This window comes from Protopterus annectens, chromosome 13.part0, assembly GCF_019279795.1.
Source record: "Protopterus annectens isolate FY-2018-M chromosome 13.part0, PAN1.0, whole genome shotgun sequence".
In the NCBI taxonomy this organism is placed as follows: Eukaryota; Metazoa; Chordata; order Ceratodontiformes; family Protopteridae; genus Protopterus; species Protopterus annectens.
The window spans coordinates 757,238,626-757,256,164 of NC_056747.1; the positions used below are offsets into that span (position 1 = coordinate 757,238,626).

A 17,539-nucleotide genomic window follows, 5' to 3' on the forward strand; every position below is an offset into this window, starting at 1 on the left:
TATGCTTTGGAACAAAATTCCAAATTATATCAGGCAGAGCCCCTCACTAACACTCTTCAAGAGAAACCTTAACGAGTGGATGGGTAACAGAAAATACACCCCTGGGATCACTTCATTTGCTCTGATTGAAAGAGTATCAGTTAAAGCCGACACACTCTGACTAGGCTTATAAATGCCCTCGGGCAGATAGCCTAGTGCCTACCTATGAACAAAATCAAGATAGCGTTAACAGCTTAGGGTTGCCACCTTTTCAAATGCCCAAAGTGGGACATTTTTGGTACAAACATCAGATTTTGCAGGGCAAAACATACCCATGGCCAATACAAATGATAGAACTTCACTTTTTTCCTAAAAAAACAAGTTGTACATGCAAAACATTCTAACCATAACTTTCCAATATGCAACATTAAGTGGTGTCTGTTCACCAGTTTTCAGTCCTACTATTCAGTTGACTGCAACAAAATATTCCCATGGCTTACAATCTTTGTTAGAGAGAGAACAGTAAAAATGAACTACCGGCGTAACAGCTACAACATTAGTAGTTAAAAAAAACGACTAGTAGAGACATAGTAACACAAGACAGGACCAATGTGTGCATGATGTCACTGTCAAATCTGCCCGGGAGTCAATTGTGCATTATTTGCATACGACATCCCGTTCATTTGGCATGTCGATTAAGTAAGCCACGCCCATTTCTGCGCAGCCCGACCGAGAGGGTACTACTGAACAATAATGTCTAATTAATGTACATTTACAAGCAAGTTAATATGTTATACATATGTTAATAACATGAAGCCACACTAACCAATCGCAGCAAAGTAGTTGCCTATCAAAGTATTTCCAGGTCACAGAATGCAAATACCGTCGAAAGAACGTGTTTTATGAATGGTGGCAGTTTTATGTACTGTTTGAAATTATTCATTGTGCTGCAGTTTGGAAAGGAAAGTTTTGTATTATTAAAGGCAAGTATACATTAATAACATAGAAGTGGACAAGCACTGATAAAAATTTTAGAGTACAAGCTTCATAAGTTTGAAATGTCAGCATTTGGTTTTGATCAAGTTGATTTTGCACGCAAGGATAAACTAACAGCGTTGTTTTTATGTACGGTATTTTTGACATTTTTGAGCTGAGTTACGTATTTTTCTTGGTACGATCATTATGCGAGATTGCGAATTTATTTCCTTGACTGCTTTTTTTGTACACATCTGTTTTCGACATTTTTGAGACACTGACACTGTTTGCATCCAAAGTGCTCCAAGCCATCATTTAATTAATTCTCTTTTGTTCGGCGGATGTGAATGGATTGTTTTGCTTCTTTATCGAGTATGTAGTATTTTAAGACATTTAACTTGGTAAGTATACTGTTCTTTCAAGTGTTGCCTCTGGCGAGGCGAATGTAGAGTAATTCTGGTTACGTGTCTGTCCTTTGACTTCAAGTCGTACTTTTATTTGTCCATAGCGGGCGAAACAGGTACCTTTTTACTCTGAAAACGGGAGAAGTGAAAGAAAAAAGACGGGGGCAAAAGGATTGCAGTATGGGGCTGCAACTTTGAGAATAACCAATTGTTTACGCTGTTCCCTTTCAACTGTCCCTGATTTTGTCTCAGTTTTTTTTCGTTATACCTCATAATCCCTCCTAAAATTGGTAAGTTTTGGAGAAAAGGCGGTGAGTTGTACTTAATAAAGAACAAATCGCTCAACTTCTTACTGCAAAAAATCTGGGCAAAGCCTAAAATAATGGGGGGGGGCTCAGAAATGGAGACAAATTTAATAAATATTTTTCTTATGAATTTAGAAAATTGCTAGCATAGCAGGATTTTTTTAGCACACATTTCCTAATGAATATCTAGTCTGAAACTAAAATATGTGAAATTATGTAGTGACCTCAGTTCAGTGATTTGCCAGCAAACCAGTAATTTTATGAGGAACAGACCAAAATATGAGACAAAAATCTGGATTTTATGCGTGAATCTGGACAGCTGAGAGGGTATGAATGACAGTAATTGGAGTTATAGACTTCCTTTAGTTAAGAAAATGTTTTAATTAACATTCTCTTATTCTGCCAATACCTAAAAATAGTCATTCTAATATTTTAAGTGTCCATGAATTTGTCCCTGAATTTGTTGAGATTTGTCCCTGACTAGTTGAGAGCTATGAATAAGATGACTTGAATTTTCATAAGAATGTCTGTAGCTGCAAAGAGTACTAGTTTCCACTGTGTTGTCAGAAAATATCAGATTTTACAGGCATGGTTTAATTGGGTGGCAACATGTGGGTACATCTCTGAAAACTTGGGACAACAGAAGAGCATTCATTTTATTATAGCAGTGGAATTAGTGGATAGTGTTTGGTACTTTGCTATTCATTTCAGCTCTCTGTTGGGGTAGCTTCTTTGTGGAGTTTGCCCATCTTCCCTTTATGTCTGTGGGTTTTAGCTGGATGCTTTGGATTCCTTCCACATCCCACAAACATTGTGTGGGTGAGGTTGTGATCCTCCAGAATGCTTGTAGGTAGAGAGTAGTATGTGTGTGTGTGTGTGTGTGTGTGTGTGTGTGTGTGTGTGTGTGTGTGCGCAAGTGTGTGTCCTGCAATGGATAGGCACCCCATTCGGGATTAGTTTCACTGCTTTGCTCATTTGAGTGCTGGGAATAGACTGTGGCTCCCCTGCATCCCTGTACTTGATAAGTGGGTTAGCAGAGGATGAATAAATAAAGAGGCCATTGGAGGAAGAAATTTGTCCCAACGCACCTTGCATGCAAGTGACATTAATAAAAGGAGAGTTCACATCAGAGTTGTGATGCGTGACTCCTTTACTTTGTGCAACTGATATGCCCAGCCAGTGGTGGTTGCATAAATGTCTGTGTCTGCACCACATTAACATTTTACTTCGTAACAAAGGTGAAGGACAGTAAGAATGTAAGCAGTAGATGATTACTTAATATTGTGCACTTTAAATGAGTTTCTCAGATGCAAATCTTATTTAGCTGGAGTAGGCATTGTTGTTTAAAAATGGGTATTCTTGAACCCCTGGTGTTACTATGTTTAAGAATGAGAATTACCATGGTTTCTGAAAATACTATCCTGTAAAATTCTTATATTGCTTGGCTTTGTTTTAATTTGCTAACATAGTTGACTCTGATGTACATTATTTAATAAAACTTTTAATATTTTTGTAATCAGTTGGATACTCTGTAATACTGAGCTTCACGAGGGACCTTTGTCTGTTGTGCATTATGATGTCACTGTGGCCACGATGAGCTCAGAACAGTGATCTCGATACTGTATCACCAGTGTTCTGGTTATTTATTTTTTAAACATGCTATTTTTCTAAAGTGACATAGTGACAATGTTAAAGAAAAAACATAACATTTTATTTTCAGGCAGCATTTTAACAAGTTTCATTTACTTTTAACATTGTGTAAATTGCTCAGTTCCTGCCTTGTAAATATTAATAAAAGCCGTATAGGCTTGTTCTCTTAAATGTGAGAACACTGTATTGGATGTAGGCTTGTTCTCTTAAATGTGAGAACACTGTATTGGATGTTGAACTGCAAAAATGTAACCGTGCACTCTGCTGTAAGAAAGCTGATAAGTCAAGCATTTTATGACTCTTTGATCTCAGGGCTTGGAGCTGTGGTGTCTGAACCAGCAGATTGTTTCTATTGTTTTTGAGACTAGAGTTAATCGCTAGACTTTGCATATATAATGTCTTTAATGCTGTGGTTTCCTGACCAGGTGCAAGCTTACAAAGAAATGTAAATTTAGAGTTTCTGTTAGCCTGGAAACCCAGAGAATTGTTAAGAATGATGTAATCAAAAATGAGTCAGCAGGATGTATTATCAATTTAAAGGACTTTTTCAGAGACCGAGAAAGAGCATTTTGGATTTTGTCTAAAGCTGACAACAACTCGCCAGTACTCTGTTTTGCTCTGTATGTAAGTTTATTTAGAACGAAACGAAAAACGTTGACAGCACCAAACATTAGAGGCAGGCCACTGCTTTACAGTCCACAGCGTTTATTCACAGAAATATCCACCAGTTAAAAACCAATAAATGTAAAACACTCCAAGCGTTTTTCGTCCAGATAGATATCCGAACTTCTTCAGACAAAACACTAGCACAAGTAATGCACACATTTAAATAGGTTAGGCACAGATGCGCTGCATTAATTATGAGCATTCTAACCCCCAAACTGGTTAAAGATACATACACTAAAATTCCTGTTTAATGTTTAAACATATTTTATAATTATAATACTAATTTAAATAAAAAAACATTTATTAAATATTCTTAGCTATTAATTAAACGCCCTACACATACTATGAATATCTCATATGTATTTAAATTAGTATTATAATTATAAAATATGTTTAAACATTAAACAGGAATTTTAGTGTATGTATCTTTAACCAGTTTGGGGGTTAGAATGCTCATAATTAATGCAGCGCACCTGTGCCTAACCTATTTAAATGTGTGCATTACTTGTGCTAGTGTTTTGTCTGAAGAAGTTCGGATATCTATCTGGACGAAAAATGCTTGGAGTGTTTTACATTTATTGGTTTTTAACTGGTGGATATTTCTGTGAATAAACGCTGTGGACTGTAAAGCAGTGGCCTGCCTCTACTGTTTGGTGCTGTCAACGTTTTTCATTTCTTGGAAGTTTGGCGTTGCCTTTTGTGGTTACTTATTTAGAACTGTGTTTGCTCTTAGATATAGATAGAAAATAAGTTTAGTCTAGCTGTTTTTTGTATTGATGTCAGAACTGTTTTACTGTATTATTTTAAGCATTTTCCTGTGATCTCTGAACTCTTGATTAGCACTGTGTAGTAAGAAGTATTGTCTTGTGTTTTTATTATGTATTAAATATTTTTAAACCTTTCAACTGTGGCTGTTTTGTGTAGAGATAATTTAAGTTCTAAAGTACATTGTATGTATATAGTGATACTGGCCAAGCCACTCCAATAACTTTAGCCCTGGATCACACTTACTATTTGGATAATAATATTGCACAGTAATAATTGGACATCCCTTGGTAAGGGCCCTTTTAGTAGCTGATATTAGTGGCAGCTGGTACTACCTTTTATAGACTGGCAGAAAGGGCATAGCTGGAGAACCTGTGCCAGCCTTCCCCAGGAGTGTCTGTGTGTTACAAACTCTTATCTCAGTGTGTGCATGTGTCGGACACAAAGCACTGGTTGGACAGAGAGGGTTTTGGAGGTTTTAGCTTGACCACTAGGCTGAGATCTGGACCCTGTAGCTGTGCCAGTGGGGAGTCTTATTGTGGATCTGGAGAGAAAGGGAGAAACCAGCCACAGACTGACTGTGATCTCTGTGTGCTCTTAAGGGAAATTGTACTTTACTGTGTGTGTATTTGTTATCCTTCCTAATGTGGACACCCCTCACAATTGTTAGTAGTGAGGATTTGAGGCTCCTTGATTGCTGGGCCAGTGCATGGGTGTCACAATTGGTATCACAAATTCCATTTATTTCTGTGTAATCTGATCCTTCCCTTTCCTAATTATCATATCTCCAGTTGCTTTCCTTTACAATATGCAGCACATCAATTACAGTAGGTTTAGATTTTGATGTTGATTTTCTAGTAATTACTTTTTTGTGACCGATACCATTAATCTTGACAAGGCCTTGCTATGTTTGAGCAGTTCCCATCCAATATGCCATCTTAAAAGAATGAGGATGAGTTAAGAGTTATTCCATCCTTGTATGGTCAGCAGTCTGGCCTGTCATCCATCTCTCTCTTGGGGTACAAAACTGCTTAGTCATCTCCCTATGGAAGTTGTCTTGGTCATTCATCCTGTGGTTATAGTTATGGCCATAATCAGGCTTGGGATTAGGCTTCAATTAGCTGCTTCCAAAGAATGGGTGGTAGTAGTTGTCACTTCTGTAATATAGTGTTTTGCACATCAGGTTGTTCCTTGTGTCTCCGTTTTCTAGCAGGTAGGCATGCACTGTTTTAACACATTTTAACTGGTTTACATATCTCTTCTTACCTCCCACTTCGCTGGTGTACTAGTGTTTAAAACATAGTGTGGCTCAGTTACAGTTTATCATTTCTGGACAGCACTTGTTATCCATGGTAAAACTCCTTGGTGACCTTTCTCTGTGTCTTGAAATACAGTAGGTGTTCTTGCGGTTGCCTTTGCCCATTTTGTTTTTTTAACAAGTTTCACTTGGAATGCAATTTTCCTGTTTAAAGTTAACATGCTGTATTAATGGTGGCATGTATGGTATTGGGATAAGCAAAAATAAAGTTACTTACTTTGTGTTGCAGAAATTTGTTATAGGAGCATATATTTCCCTTCCACTTCCTGTAGCTGGCCATCAACTACCACCAGCTCCTGTCCTCATTCACTGTGTCTGACACCACCTTAGCTTTCCCGGGATCCACTCAAATTATGTCTAGGTTAGTGAGGGGATCAAGGATACTGTTACGCACTCCACTGACAGCAGTACGACGCTGTAAGCCTTAACAACCCCCTCCAACTGCAGCCTTGCAAGCTTATCTATAGCTGCCTTTGAGAGGTTTGTGAGCTTCCAGTCATGGGCAACTTTCCTACTACTGTCACACCACTTGCATTGTAGAGGTCACTTGGCTCTTTGTTCTGTGGTTGTAGTGAGCCAGGCTGCTTCGCACCCCAGGATGGGGCAGACAATGTTGGATGCTCTCTCTCTTCCTTACTAGATGAACATTGGTCATCTGGGGCACAGTCAGGGCTTTATCTCTCTTGTGTCGAGCTGAGTTGTAGCGGCTTACATTGTTAAGCTTTCTTGGAATATTGCTGCAAGTCTTTCATGTAGCACATTTTTGACTGCATGGTTTGGACTACACATAAAGTAATTTAATATCAATTTGCTTCACAGAATATTTTTTTCACTTAAGTAATTACTTTCAGGTATTGTTTTTAATACCTTTTATTGAATTATCACTTGTGAACTAGGCAAACTTGTATAAAAGTACTCAAAGCATATTAATACATTCATAAACATATATGTATATATTTATATATATATATATATATATATATATATATATATATACTGTATTCTAAGCAACATCACATTATTCAGTTTCTGCACTCTGTTAAACCTCATTCCTCCTGCAAAACGCTTTTCTGCATGTATTGCTCCACACTTTCTGGGTTTTTTTGTATGTAATTTACTCTTACCCTTTTTAAAGGTCCCACTTCCTGTTCTTTTATCTCTGTTGCAGTATTCACTACATCAAGTATAGTTAAGATTTTGATTTCTATTTTCTAGTAATTGCTTTTTTGGGCCCTACTATGTCTAAGGAATTTGCATTCTATTCCCAGCTCTAGAAAAATAATTTTCTTAGTTCTACTCGTTTACTTGCCCAGTATTCTTGGCAGAGTACGCTGTAGGGAATTTTTAAAGACTGCAACTCATTACACTCCCAAAACTTATGTTCCGTATTACTTCTTTATTCCCCATCACACCTCCATCATTTGCCATCTACCTGAGGAAAAATTATTTGGTGTCTGCTTGCGGTATAAAAGTATCTATGCAAATACTTCCAGGCAAAAATCCTGAATCTTTCTAGATTTTGCTGCATGATTTGGAGCCATACATTACATATGTCCTCCCATTGTTTCTTTGTAAATTGCATATCTAATCTCTCTTCTCCATCTTTTCTGATTGATTGATTCCTGTACTTATTCTGTAATATTTTATATGCTGTACTAATTATTCCATTTTAGCAGCGGCTTCTGCTCTGGATTCAACTAAAAACTCAGCCAGTGCAGGTCTTTCATCTAGGATTCCCCTATCACTTTCTATTTGTCTGTACTCTTGATATCTGTCTCTGATAGGAAAGACAATTACTGGTCTGCAATCCAAATGTCTTCTTGGCGTCTTCCCATTGTATTACCTTTCCTTATATAATTATTTCCCAATACCTTGGTCTCTTTGCCATCCTTAAGTAAATTTCATACCCCTGTTGTCTGTGCTGTGCACCCTTTATTGCAGTCATCCCTGTCTACAGAATCTCCTTTCTCCGTTCTGATGTTGGCTTAGTTCTCGATATACTTTCTGCTACTTTATGAATATAGCATTCTGTATGACTGTTTTACTCCTTTAAGTCATTGTCCAAAATCCCATTCTTTCCTTATGTCTTGAATTACCCCACTGCTTCATTATCACCATCCCTTTACATTGTAGCTTTCTGCTTGTGTTCTATATAATAGCCTTAACTGTGTAGCTGTAAAATATCCCTTCAAATCACGTATTTCTCCTTGCTCTTTTGGGAGGATCAACTTCTCCCACTTGACTCTTGCATTCTTTTCCTCTCAGATAAAATTGTTCAACTCTTTGTTAATTGCTACTCATAACTCTTACTCTGGCTGATTAATTTTATACACAGGTCAGGCATATTTTTAAAGGAGCTTAAAAACATTTTACTGCTTGTTTCTTGCTATCTATAGCTGTAGGAAAGCGCTTCCAGTTTCTCTCTTTTAATTATCTTTTGTTTAGTATCTTTCTGCATATCATTAGTTGCCATAACCAAATTCTTTTTAATCCCTACTCCTAAGCACATCATTTTATTATGTCTCCATAAATACGAGTATTGCTGGACCTGTTCATGTGTGGGTACATAGTGTGTATATATAGATAGGCTTTGTTTTTATCTTCCAGGTTGTTTTGGGGTGTAAAATTAATGAATGGTCTCTCAATGTTCCACAACAATGAGATATCCTTTTCTGGTTTCATCAGGTACAAAATAATATCATCTGCAAATAAAACCAACTTCTCTTGAACACCATACCAGTTATATCCTTGAATTTGAGTGTCCATTTTTTCTTTGCCCGTGGTTCTAAATGTAACACTGATAAAGGGGAAAGTGGACATCCATGCCTGGTTCCCCTGTTCAGGCACAGCCTATCAGATTGGAACCTTCCCACTTTGATTTTTGACTCAGATTCCTTGTGTATCTGTCTAATTAACCTTATTTTGTCAGGAAATGCAACTGCTTCCAGCTTACTTTGTCAAATGCTTTCTCTGCATCAAGACCCATGAGTAACAGTGGTATTTTCTTACATTCTGCTTCCTTTGGCTCATCATTATTCTGTTAATGTTGTCAGATGTTTGCTTCCCCTCCACAAAACCACATTGGTCCATATCTATCAATTTTGGCATGACTTTTACCATTATTTTAGCCATAATAGACATAAACACTTTATAATCGTGGCTTAAAGTTGAGATGGATGAAGCTCTATATGAAGCTGGATCAGATGGATCTCTATTAACTTTAGGTATTACAGCCACAACAGCTTTTTCTCCACGATGTTGGTGCCTTCCTCTTTTAAAATACACTTTCTTTCCTCCTAGCTTCCAAATTTTCACCAGAATACCACAAACTCCTGGAGATTTTCCTGGGGATTGGTTATACATCACCATTTTTATCTAATCTCTTCCTTTATTAACCGTTAGCTGTTGAGGCTCATCTACCTCTGACCTTGGCTTATTTAAGCCTTCCATAAATATTTCCATTTTTCTTTTTTGATATCTCCATTTTTCTGCTTTATATGGAGTTTCATGAAAAAATCTGAAATATGTCTAATAGCTCTACAGGATATTTGGTTATTTTTCTTGTTATATGCTCCCTAACTTTGGCAACAACCGTAAGTCATTGTAACAAAAGCTTTTGTTCTCTGGAGTTATCAAAAAAGTCTTTCCAAACTCATGCATATTATCCAGGTACTCCTTACTTTCTGTTTAGCACTCTGCATTGCACCTCTTCTTGTTTTGTGAGGGTCCCCTTAGTTTGTAATACTTTGACCTTTGTCAGCCTCTCAAAATAATTTTTATTATTTCTTAACTAGATTCTTTCTCTCTCTCTCTTTTATTTTTACCCTATTTTTAAACTCCACTTTCTTTTTATCCCATTCACTAACTGTAACTTTTGGAGTACTTTCTAACTTCCGTAATAACGCCTTGATAATTTCCACTACCCAGTCCCTAAATTCCTCTCTTTTTAACAGGATAGGTGGGGGAAGTGCCACTATCTCACCTATATTTCATTACCCTGCATTTTTATCTTAGTAGTTCTTGGCGCATTGTCTGAAATAGTTATTGGATGTTTGTAAAAGTTCTCAATTAAATGGATGTGTTCCTGTGAAATATAATTTCTGTCAAGTCTAGCCCAGTTATTGTAACTTGGGGAATGATATGGAAAATCTCAACAAGTTCCTACTACTGAATTCACTCGCATCTTTCATACTAAGTATTTTCATCATTTTCTTCAGTAGATTACCTTAGAGATATATATGTATGTATGTGTGTATATATATATATATATATATATATATATATATATATATATATATATATATATATATATATATATATAATATATAAGTTTCCCTTCTAGGCCCCCCAGATACATTGTCATTGTTTCAAATCAAAGTCCCTACCTACATGTTATATTCCCTGCTGAAAGCTGATTATTTCTCCAAAATAGCAGATTTAAGTAGAATATAAACACATGCCAGTGTAATCCTCCTCTCGTCAGTATCCCCTTATTACTACAAATCGCCATTATTATCTTTTTGTTCCTCCTCTATCACTACTGGAGCTCCTGTAGCAGTTAATATAAATATTCTTTTCCATTGTCCCTGATATTCTGCAGAACATCCATCCTGAAGTATTTTATCTAATTCACATGCTCAGTTCTTTCCCAAATGTGTCTGCTGTAGCATTGCTATGAGTACTCTGCATTTCTTAATATAATTAAGTATTCTTTACTTTTTGTCTGTAAGTGTGAGACCATTCACATTCCAAGACAGTATGGAAAGTGCCAACATTGTGTTAAGAAGTAATTATTCCCACCTGTTATATGCGGCAGCTTTTTTAAATGTCTATTTCTAATTTTTGTGATACATGCACCCATTAATGTTTGGCAAGTTAATCCTTTATACATTTTTTCCTTATTAGCGTTGGGACCTATGTCACATTTTACAAGACTTTGTATTTTAATAAAACACCCATAACCTTAATGCAAACACGTGTGTCTATGTACATTTTCAAATAATGAAGTAGGAACATTTTTACCAAATAGACCGCTATAAACACAGGCCCAAATTAACCTGAAATTGAGGTTATCCATGCTAATATGCATATTAGTGCCTCTGCTTTTAATTACAGCAATTGGTGTCTATTTTTCTTTGTATCTTTATCTGCCCTCCAGATGTGAAAACCACTTGCATACTTTCAGAACTCATTAAGTTTTAGCCTTGAAGAAAATAGTGTTCTGTCTTTTATTACCCTATTGTCAGGTTGCCTCCATGGAAAAGTAACGGAAAAAAATGTAGTCCTCTGTTGCACCCTGAAAGACAAACTGAAACGTTTAGATTTCAAGCCTGCATAAACTAAAGAACTGCTGGTGATTCCCTGGTGGGTAAGGAGAGTAAACCTATTATTTTTTGTCTGTGACTGATAGAGCTGTGTTCTGTTTTACTTCTCCATTTTGTTTTCTGTTTTAAGAAATCTGTTTGTTTTGATGTTTTTTTTTTCTGTGTGAGAGAGACCTCTAAATTATGTAGGCTGCATATTTCACATGTTTTTCAATGGTCCGTTATCTCTTGAGTGATACTTACATACACAATGAATTTTTGGGCCTTTGTCTTTTGCTGAAAATTTTCAAGCCTGCATAAACTAAAGCACTGCTGGTGATTCCCTGCTTGTTTTTCCCACCTACCTTCTCAATTGTTCTTGTTTTTAAACCTGGTGATTTTAAGCTGCCCACCCCTACTGTAAATTGAGCTTAATAAGCTCCTCCATTTCTACACTACTGTTGATGTATTGAATTATTTATTTGCCTTTCTTTATGCTTATATTGAAAAAGTGCATTTAGCCTCTTATTGTCTATTCCACTGATTTACTTAACCTGAATCCATTATCCAGTTAGCTGTTGGATAAAGTAGCATATTTTTACAGTCTAGCAACCACTTGTTTTTACATCGAGATCAATGGATTTTCTTTTCTTTTTTCCAGCCGCCTTTTATTGAATTATCACTTGTGACATAGGCAAATTTATATTCATATAAAAGTAGTCAAACGACATTAACATAACAAACATTGTACTTCACACATATTGCTATATATCATATAACCTAAGCAACATTACATACATTATTCAATTCCTGCCTTTTTCAAAAAAAAAGAAACATCTTTATTAAACCATCACTTACTACGTAGGCAATCATAAATTTATATAAATGAAAACACTGACACACTTAGTTGCAAGCATTTTACATCATTTATAATCTATCCAATCTTTCTTTCTCACTGAAACATTACATAGCTCATTCCTGCCGCCTTTTAAACCTCATTCCTCCCTTGTATGTATTGTTCCCATTTTTTGCTTCTATCCTTTTCTAAAGATCTCAGTTCCAGTTGTTTTATCTCTGTTATATTATTCACTACTTTCAGTATAGTTGGTTTAGATTTTGATTTCCATTTTCTAATAATTACTTTTTTGGCAGCCACCATTGTTGGACACCATGTCTAGGCAATTCCAGTTCTGTATCATAGCTCAGAAAAATCATGTCCCTCGTCAGATCAGGCTGCTCACCCAGCATCTTTGACAGTGCATCCTGCAGGGAATCCTTAAAGTCCGCCAGTTCACCGCGCACTCAGAAAATATGTTCCCAGTTAACTCTAACTCTTTCGTCCCCTACAAACCTCCAGCATTTGCTGTCTGCCTGAGGAAAAATTCTTTGGACTCTACTTTGGGTTTAAAAATATCTGTGTAAACATTTCCATAAAAAAAAAAAATCCTTAATCTTAAGAGATGCTTTTACATATTTGAGAGACCTGCATATATCCTCCCATTGTTTCTTTGTGAATTGCTTATTCAGTATCTCTCCCGATTCTTTATAACCTCCTTTGATTCTTTTAGTTATCATGCAATATTTTATATGCTCTGCTAATTATTCCTTTTTAATGGCACCTTCTGTTCTAGATTCTGTTAAATTCTTTACCAGTGTTGGTCTTTTGTTTAGGACCACCCCCCTATTTCTTTCCGTTTGTCTATACTCTGATATCAGTCCCTGATAGGGAAGGCAGTCTCTCTAAATCTGCAGTCGAAATAAATTCTTGGCATCTTCCCATTTTGTCATTTTTTTACCCCTCTCTAGTTATTTTCTCCCAGTGCTTTGGTTCCTTTGTCTGTTTTCTCCAGTAAATTCCAGCTCCCTCTTGCTTATTGTCTGTATTCTCCCTAATTGCAGTCATCCCTATCGGCAGACCTCTCAACCAGTCGGGGACAAATTTGAACAGAATCAGGGAAAAGTCAGGAAAAAATCAGGGACAGTTTTAAAATATTAGTGCTATTAACTTGAAACATTGAGAGAATCCGAGCATATGAATTAATGCACCTTTTCTGAAGTAAAAGAAGTGTATAACTCTTAATTATTGTCATTATTCATTGTGTAATGCACCACCTTTCTGCCCAAAGTCACTAGTTTTAGGAGGGAGTCAGAGTGACAGAGCTAAAATTTGAGTCAAAATCAGGGACGTCCATAAAAATTAGGGAAAGTTGAGAGGTATGCCTATCAGCAAAATCTCCTTTCTCCATTCCTGTGTTGGTTTAGTTCTTAGAATACTTTCTGCTACTCTATGGATATAATATTCTGTATGATTATCGTTATTCTCCTTAAAGACCTACATCCGAAATCCCAGTTTCTTCTTGTTTCTTGAACTTCCCTCATGTTTCATTATCTTCCCTTTCCACTTTGAATTGTAGTTGCCTGCTGGTGCTGTGTACAAGAGTCTTTAACTATGTAGCTCTGAAATACCCCATTCCAATTGGGTAATCGCAATCTGTCTTGTTCTACTGGAAGAATCGGCTTATCCCACAAGACTCTTTCCGTCTTCCCCTCCCACTTTGGCTCCAAACTAGCTATTCTACATTAAAAAGGTGGTTTTCTGCAGATGTGTGCTGATGTAACCTGACTGAGTTGGGGGATTGCTGGTGAAAGGCTTATTGTGTGCTTTCTTGATGGGTAGTTAGCTTAAAATTCATTTCCCTTTGCTCGTATTTAAGCCTCGTATATGTGTGGTGCTGCTCTTTGCTCCATGGCAGTTAGCAGTACCTGTATAGACGCAAAAGCTTAGAAGCTGAGTTTTTCCTCAAAATAGCTGTCAGTGAAGCCATTCAGAGCTTCACTGCTGCTCTAGGAGCAACTCGGTTGTGCACTGAGCAGCATTTCCTTATTGATCAACCGTAGCCTACACAAAATATAGGTCCCTCTTGTAGTCTGTGCTACCAGCATAGTCCTGTCAAATTAACCCATTCCCTTCCCTTCCCTAATAAAATGCACAGTAAGAGTCTGCTATCATGGGCAGGCAGTTTCTCATAATTTGTCTGGTCAGCCTGATAGACATGGACATTGTAGCAGTCGTCTCATGCATACTGACAACCACTTACTCCTGAAGCAAATACTTTGTGAGAGATGTAGTTACACTGTGAAATTGGAGGCAAGACTCTCATATAAAGGCAAATCAAATACCAAAAAGGTTGTCAACGCACACACACACACAGACAGAATAAGGGCATGACACAAACCCACAAATGCGGAGTTGCTCCCTAGTAACTTGCCAAAAGATCAGAGGCTTCACAAACGGAAGCCACTTAAACACATAATAATTCAAAAAATGACCACAACACACAACCTGCACACTCCAGTGTCTCAACAGATAAGCCCATAAGGCTTAACACCACAAAACCTAATGCATCTGTCAGAGGTGACTCCATTGTGAGACACACCGATGTTCCCCTCACCAGGCTGGATAAGGAGTGGGTTACTGTTATCTACCTGTTAGGTGCCAGGCTGTGTCAAGTCACTCAACCACAAGTACTGGTATGACTCTGTCATAGTCCATGTGGGGTGTGAATGACTTGAGAAGTTATTCATTGGACTATATGAAGAGAGACATGACTGAGCTTTCAGATTGCTTCGCAAGCAGCTTAGCCTTAAGTAGCATTCTACATTCTCCAAGGATGATGCCACAATACAAACAAAAAATGATTGGCTTTAACAATTGGCTTAGCTTCTGGTGCAAGTCCAAGAGGATTCAGTATTGTCAGCCTGGGAAGATCTGATCAAAAGGTCATGCTGTTTTACCAGAAATGGTCTGCACCTGTTTTGTTTAGGCTTTTGGATACTGGCAAAGGCATTAGCCACCCCTGTTGTGCCTTTCTTTAGGCAGTGTCTAAATAACCAACTTTCCAACATAACAAAATCTTCTCTGGATAAACTCTGGGTACTGCTACTTGATGCCGAGAGTCTAAACAAGAAACTGTACTCCTTGGAAGCACTCCTTACTTTGGAGGATGCTGACATCTGTGCAGTCACTGAGATCTGATTCACAGGTGTGGAAAGCACCCTGGCCATGCAAGGCTACAGTGCCTTCCATACATTCAGACCACAAACTGACTGTGAAAGAACCAAAGGAGGAGGTGTAGCCATCTTCATTAAGGATAAGTGCACCTCAAGACTGGTCAAACAGTATGACTCTTGAGTGACTCCATGTCCAGTTAACTATAGGCAAAGCCCCTAACACATGATAGCTGGTTGTAGGTCCCCAACCATGAAACGGAAAAAGCATACTGCATACCCAGACATACTGGACTCACTTGCCATATAGCCCAGCACCTTACACATGGGTGATTTTAATTATCCTACCATCAGCTGGGAAACGTACACGACCACAAACATGCTGGGCCAGAAGTTCTTGGACTTTATCAATGCAAATGCTCTGGAACAGCTAGTCAGCACACCCACAATAGGCTTGAATGCCTTTGACATGGTACTCACTAATATGGAAGAGCATTGCATCCCTCCCTCCATGTGATGTCCTCTCTGGTATGATTGGACCATAAATAAGTCTTGTTCGATGTAATTATAAGACCAGATGCCCCATCAAGCTCAAAAATGCTTAAGAACTTTTCAGAATCGAAGTACCTCCTACTAAGTGATAGTATAAGAAGTTTCAAAGCTCTTTCAAAAGCAGATAATACAGACTCCTATGCAGCTGTGTACACCAGTGCCCTGTATAACCATTTTAAGGAGTTGTATAGAATTGGCTGTACCTGACCAGATTAAAACTAGATCTTATCAAAAAATAAGCCAGTCTGGTGGTTCCCTAGTATCATCTCTCCTCCCATCTTTCTTCTGCAAACTCTGGACTCAACCCAGTTTGTATTCATTAAAGGTAGGTCATGCCTGTTAAACATGGTTGACTTCTTTAAGAAAGTCGCCAAGGCCCTGGATAAGGGAAGGACAATGCATATGGTCTAGCTTTACCTAGCCAAGGCATCTGAGTCTATCCCCACTTGGGTATTATAGAGAAACTCTCCCAGTTGAGAATTTAACCCCTACATTACCAGATGGGTAGCCAACTGGCTTAGCGACAGGGCACCTACTGTTAAAGTGGGTTACTTCACCTCTAGCGAAAGACTAGTCACTAGTGGCATACCACAGGGTTCTGTTTGGAATTTATTTCTCACAAGTCCAGGTAAATCTGGATGGCCTGTGGCTGATCAAGTTCACTAACGTTTGCAAATTGGGAGCAATCACGAGTCCCCTAGTGATAATATACTGCAGACGGGGTAACTGCAGACAAATGATTGGTGCCAAAGCCACAGATTAAAGTTAAATGCAAAACAAAATGTATTATTATTCCTTTTGGGAAAGCTGAATGTTTCTTCTAATTAGATAATTACATTATAGACATCACCCCCCTAAGTGTAGACCCAGTGGTACATGATATAGGTACTCCGGTTGAGAGCAACCTGAAGTGTGACCACCACGTGTCCACAGTAGTAAGGAAATCCACGTGGCACATCTTCTAAGTAAAGGCATCGCATCCAGATCCAAGGATGTTGTTGTTCCATTATAATCGGCAGTCTTCAGACCAATAATTGAGCACAGTGCACCCTTTTGCATGTACCTCATCAGACACCTGCCTTAAATAAGCAAGGGAGGTGTTCGACATTTGTTAAGGTAGCGTTGCATGCCACTCTGCTACTTAACTGGTTTGCCTTTTTCTGAATATCTGAGCCTAATCAACGTGCTCCATGCCCTACAAATTTGTTTCTCTTCTGTCTGGTGTACAGTGAATACTGTAATCATTTCCATAAACAATCTACTGCCTCCATCTTTTAATACCCAATTACCTCTTTGCCCTTTTGCCACAGTTTTGCCAGGATCAGCTTTTTCTGCCAGTAGGTTTGAATCTTTACTAATAAAGGTTTTGGCTGCTTTCACTTGGCCATATTTGGAGCATACATATTGGTACCTGTTCAGTTAAAGAAGAACAATGGGATATTAAAGCATATTGCTCAACTTACTGTCTCTTAGTCCCCATTATTTGATCCTGGTTCAAAAAATAATCGCCACAGCTTTAAAAAGTAATCCACTCTACTGTTTTACCTCATAGGCTTCCTACCTTTCTGTTCTGTTTTAATTTGAAAACCCAGTTGAAAAACCTCTAGCTGGCTC

The 17,539-nt window shown here is 37.8% G+C and overlaps 1 protein-coding gene across 1 annotated transcript in view; it reads left to right on the forward strand.

The window, feature by feature from the left end:
* Positions 1-683: 683 nt before the first annotated feature.
* TP53I13 (tumor protein p53 inducible protein 13) overlaps positions 684-17,539 on the forward strand; it is a 617,213-nt gene continuing 600,357 nt past the window's right edge. Inside the window, exon 1 of the mRNA XM_044054453.1 lies at positions 684-962. The gene's annotated coding sequence lies outside the window, so the exon portion shown is untranslated. The remainder of the gene's footprint in view (positions 963-17,539) is intronic.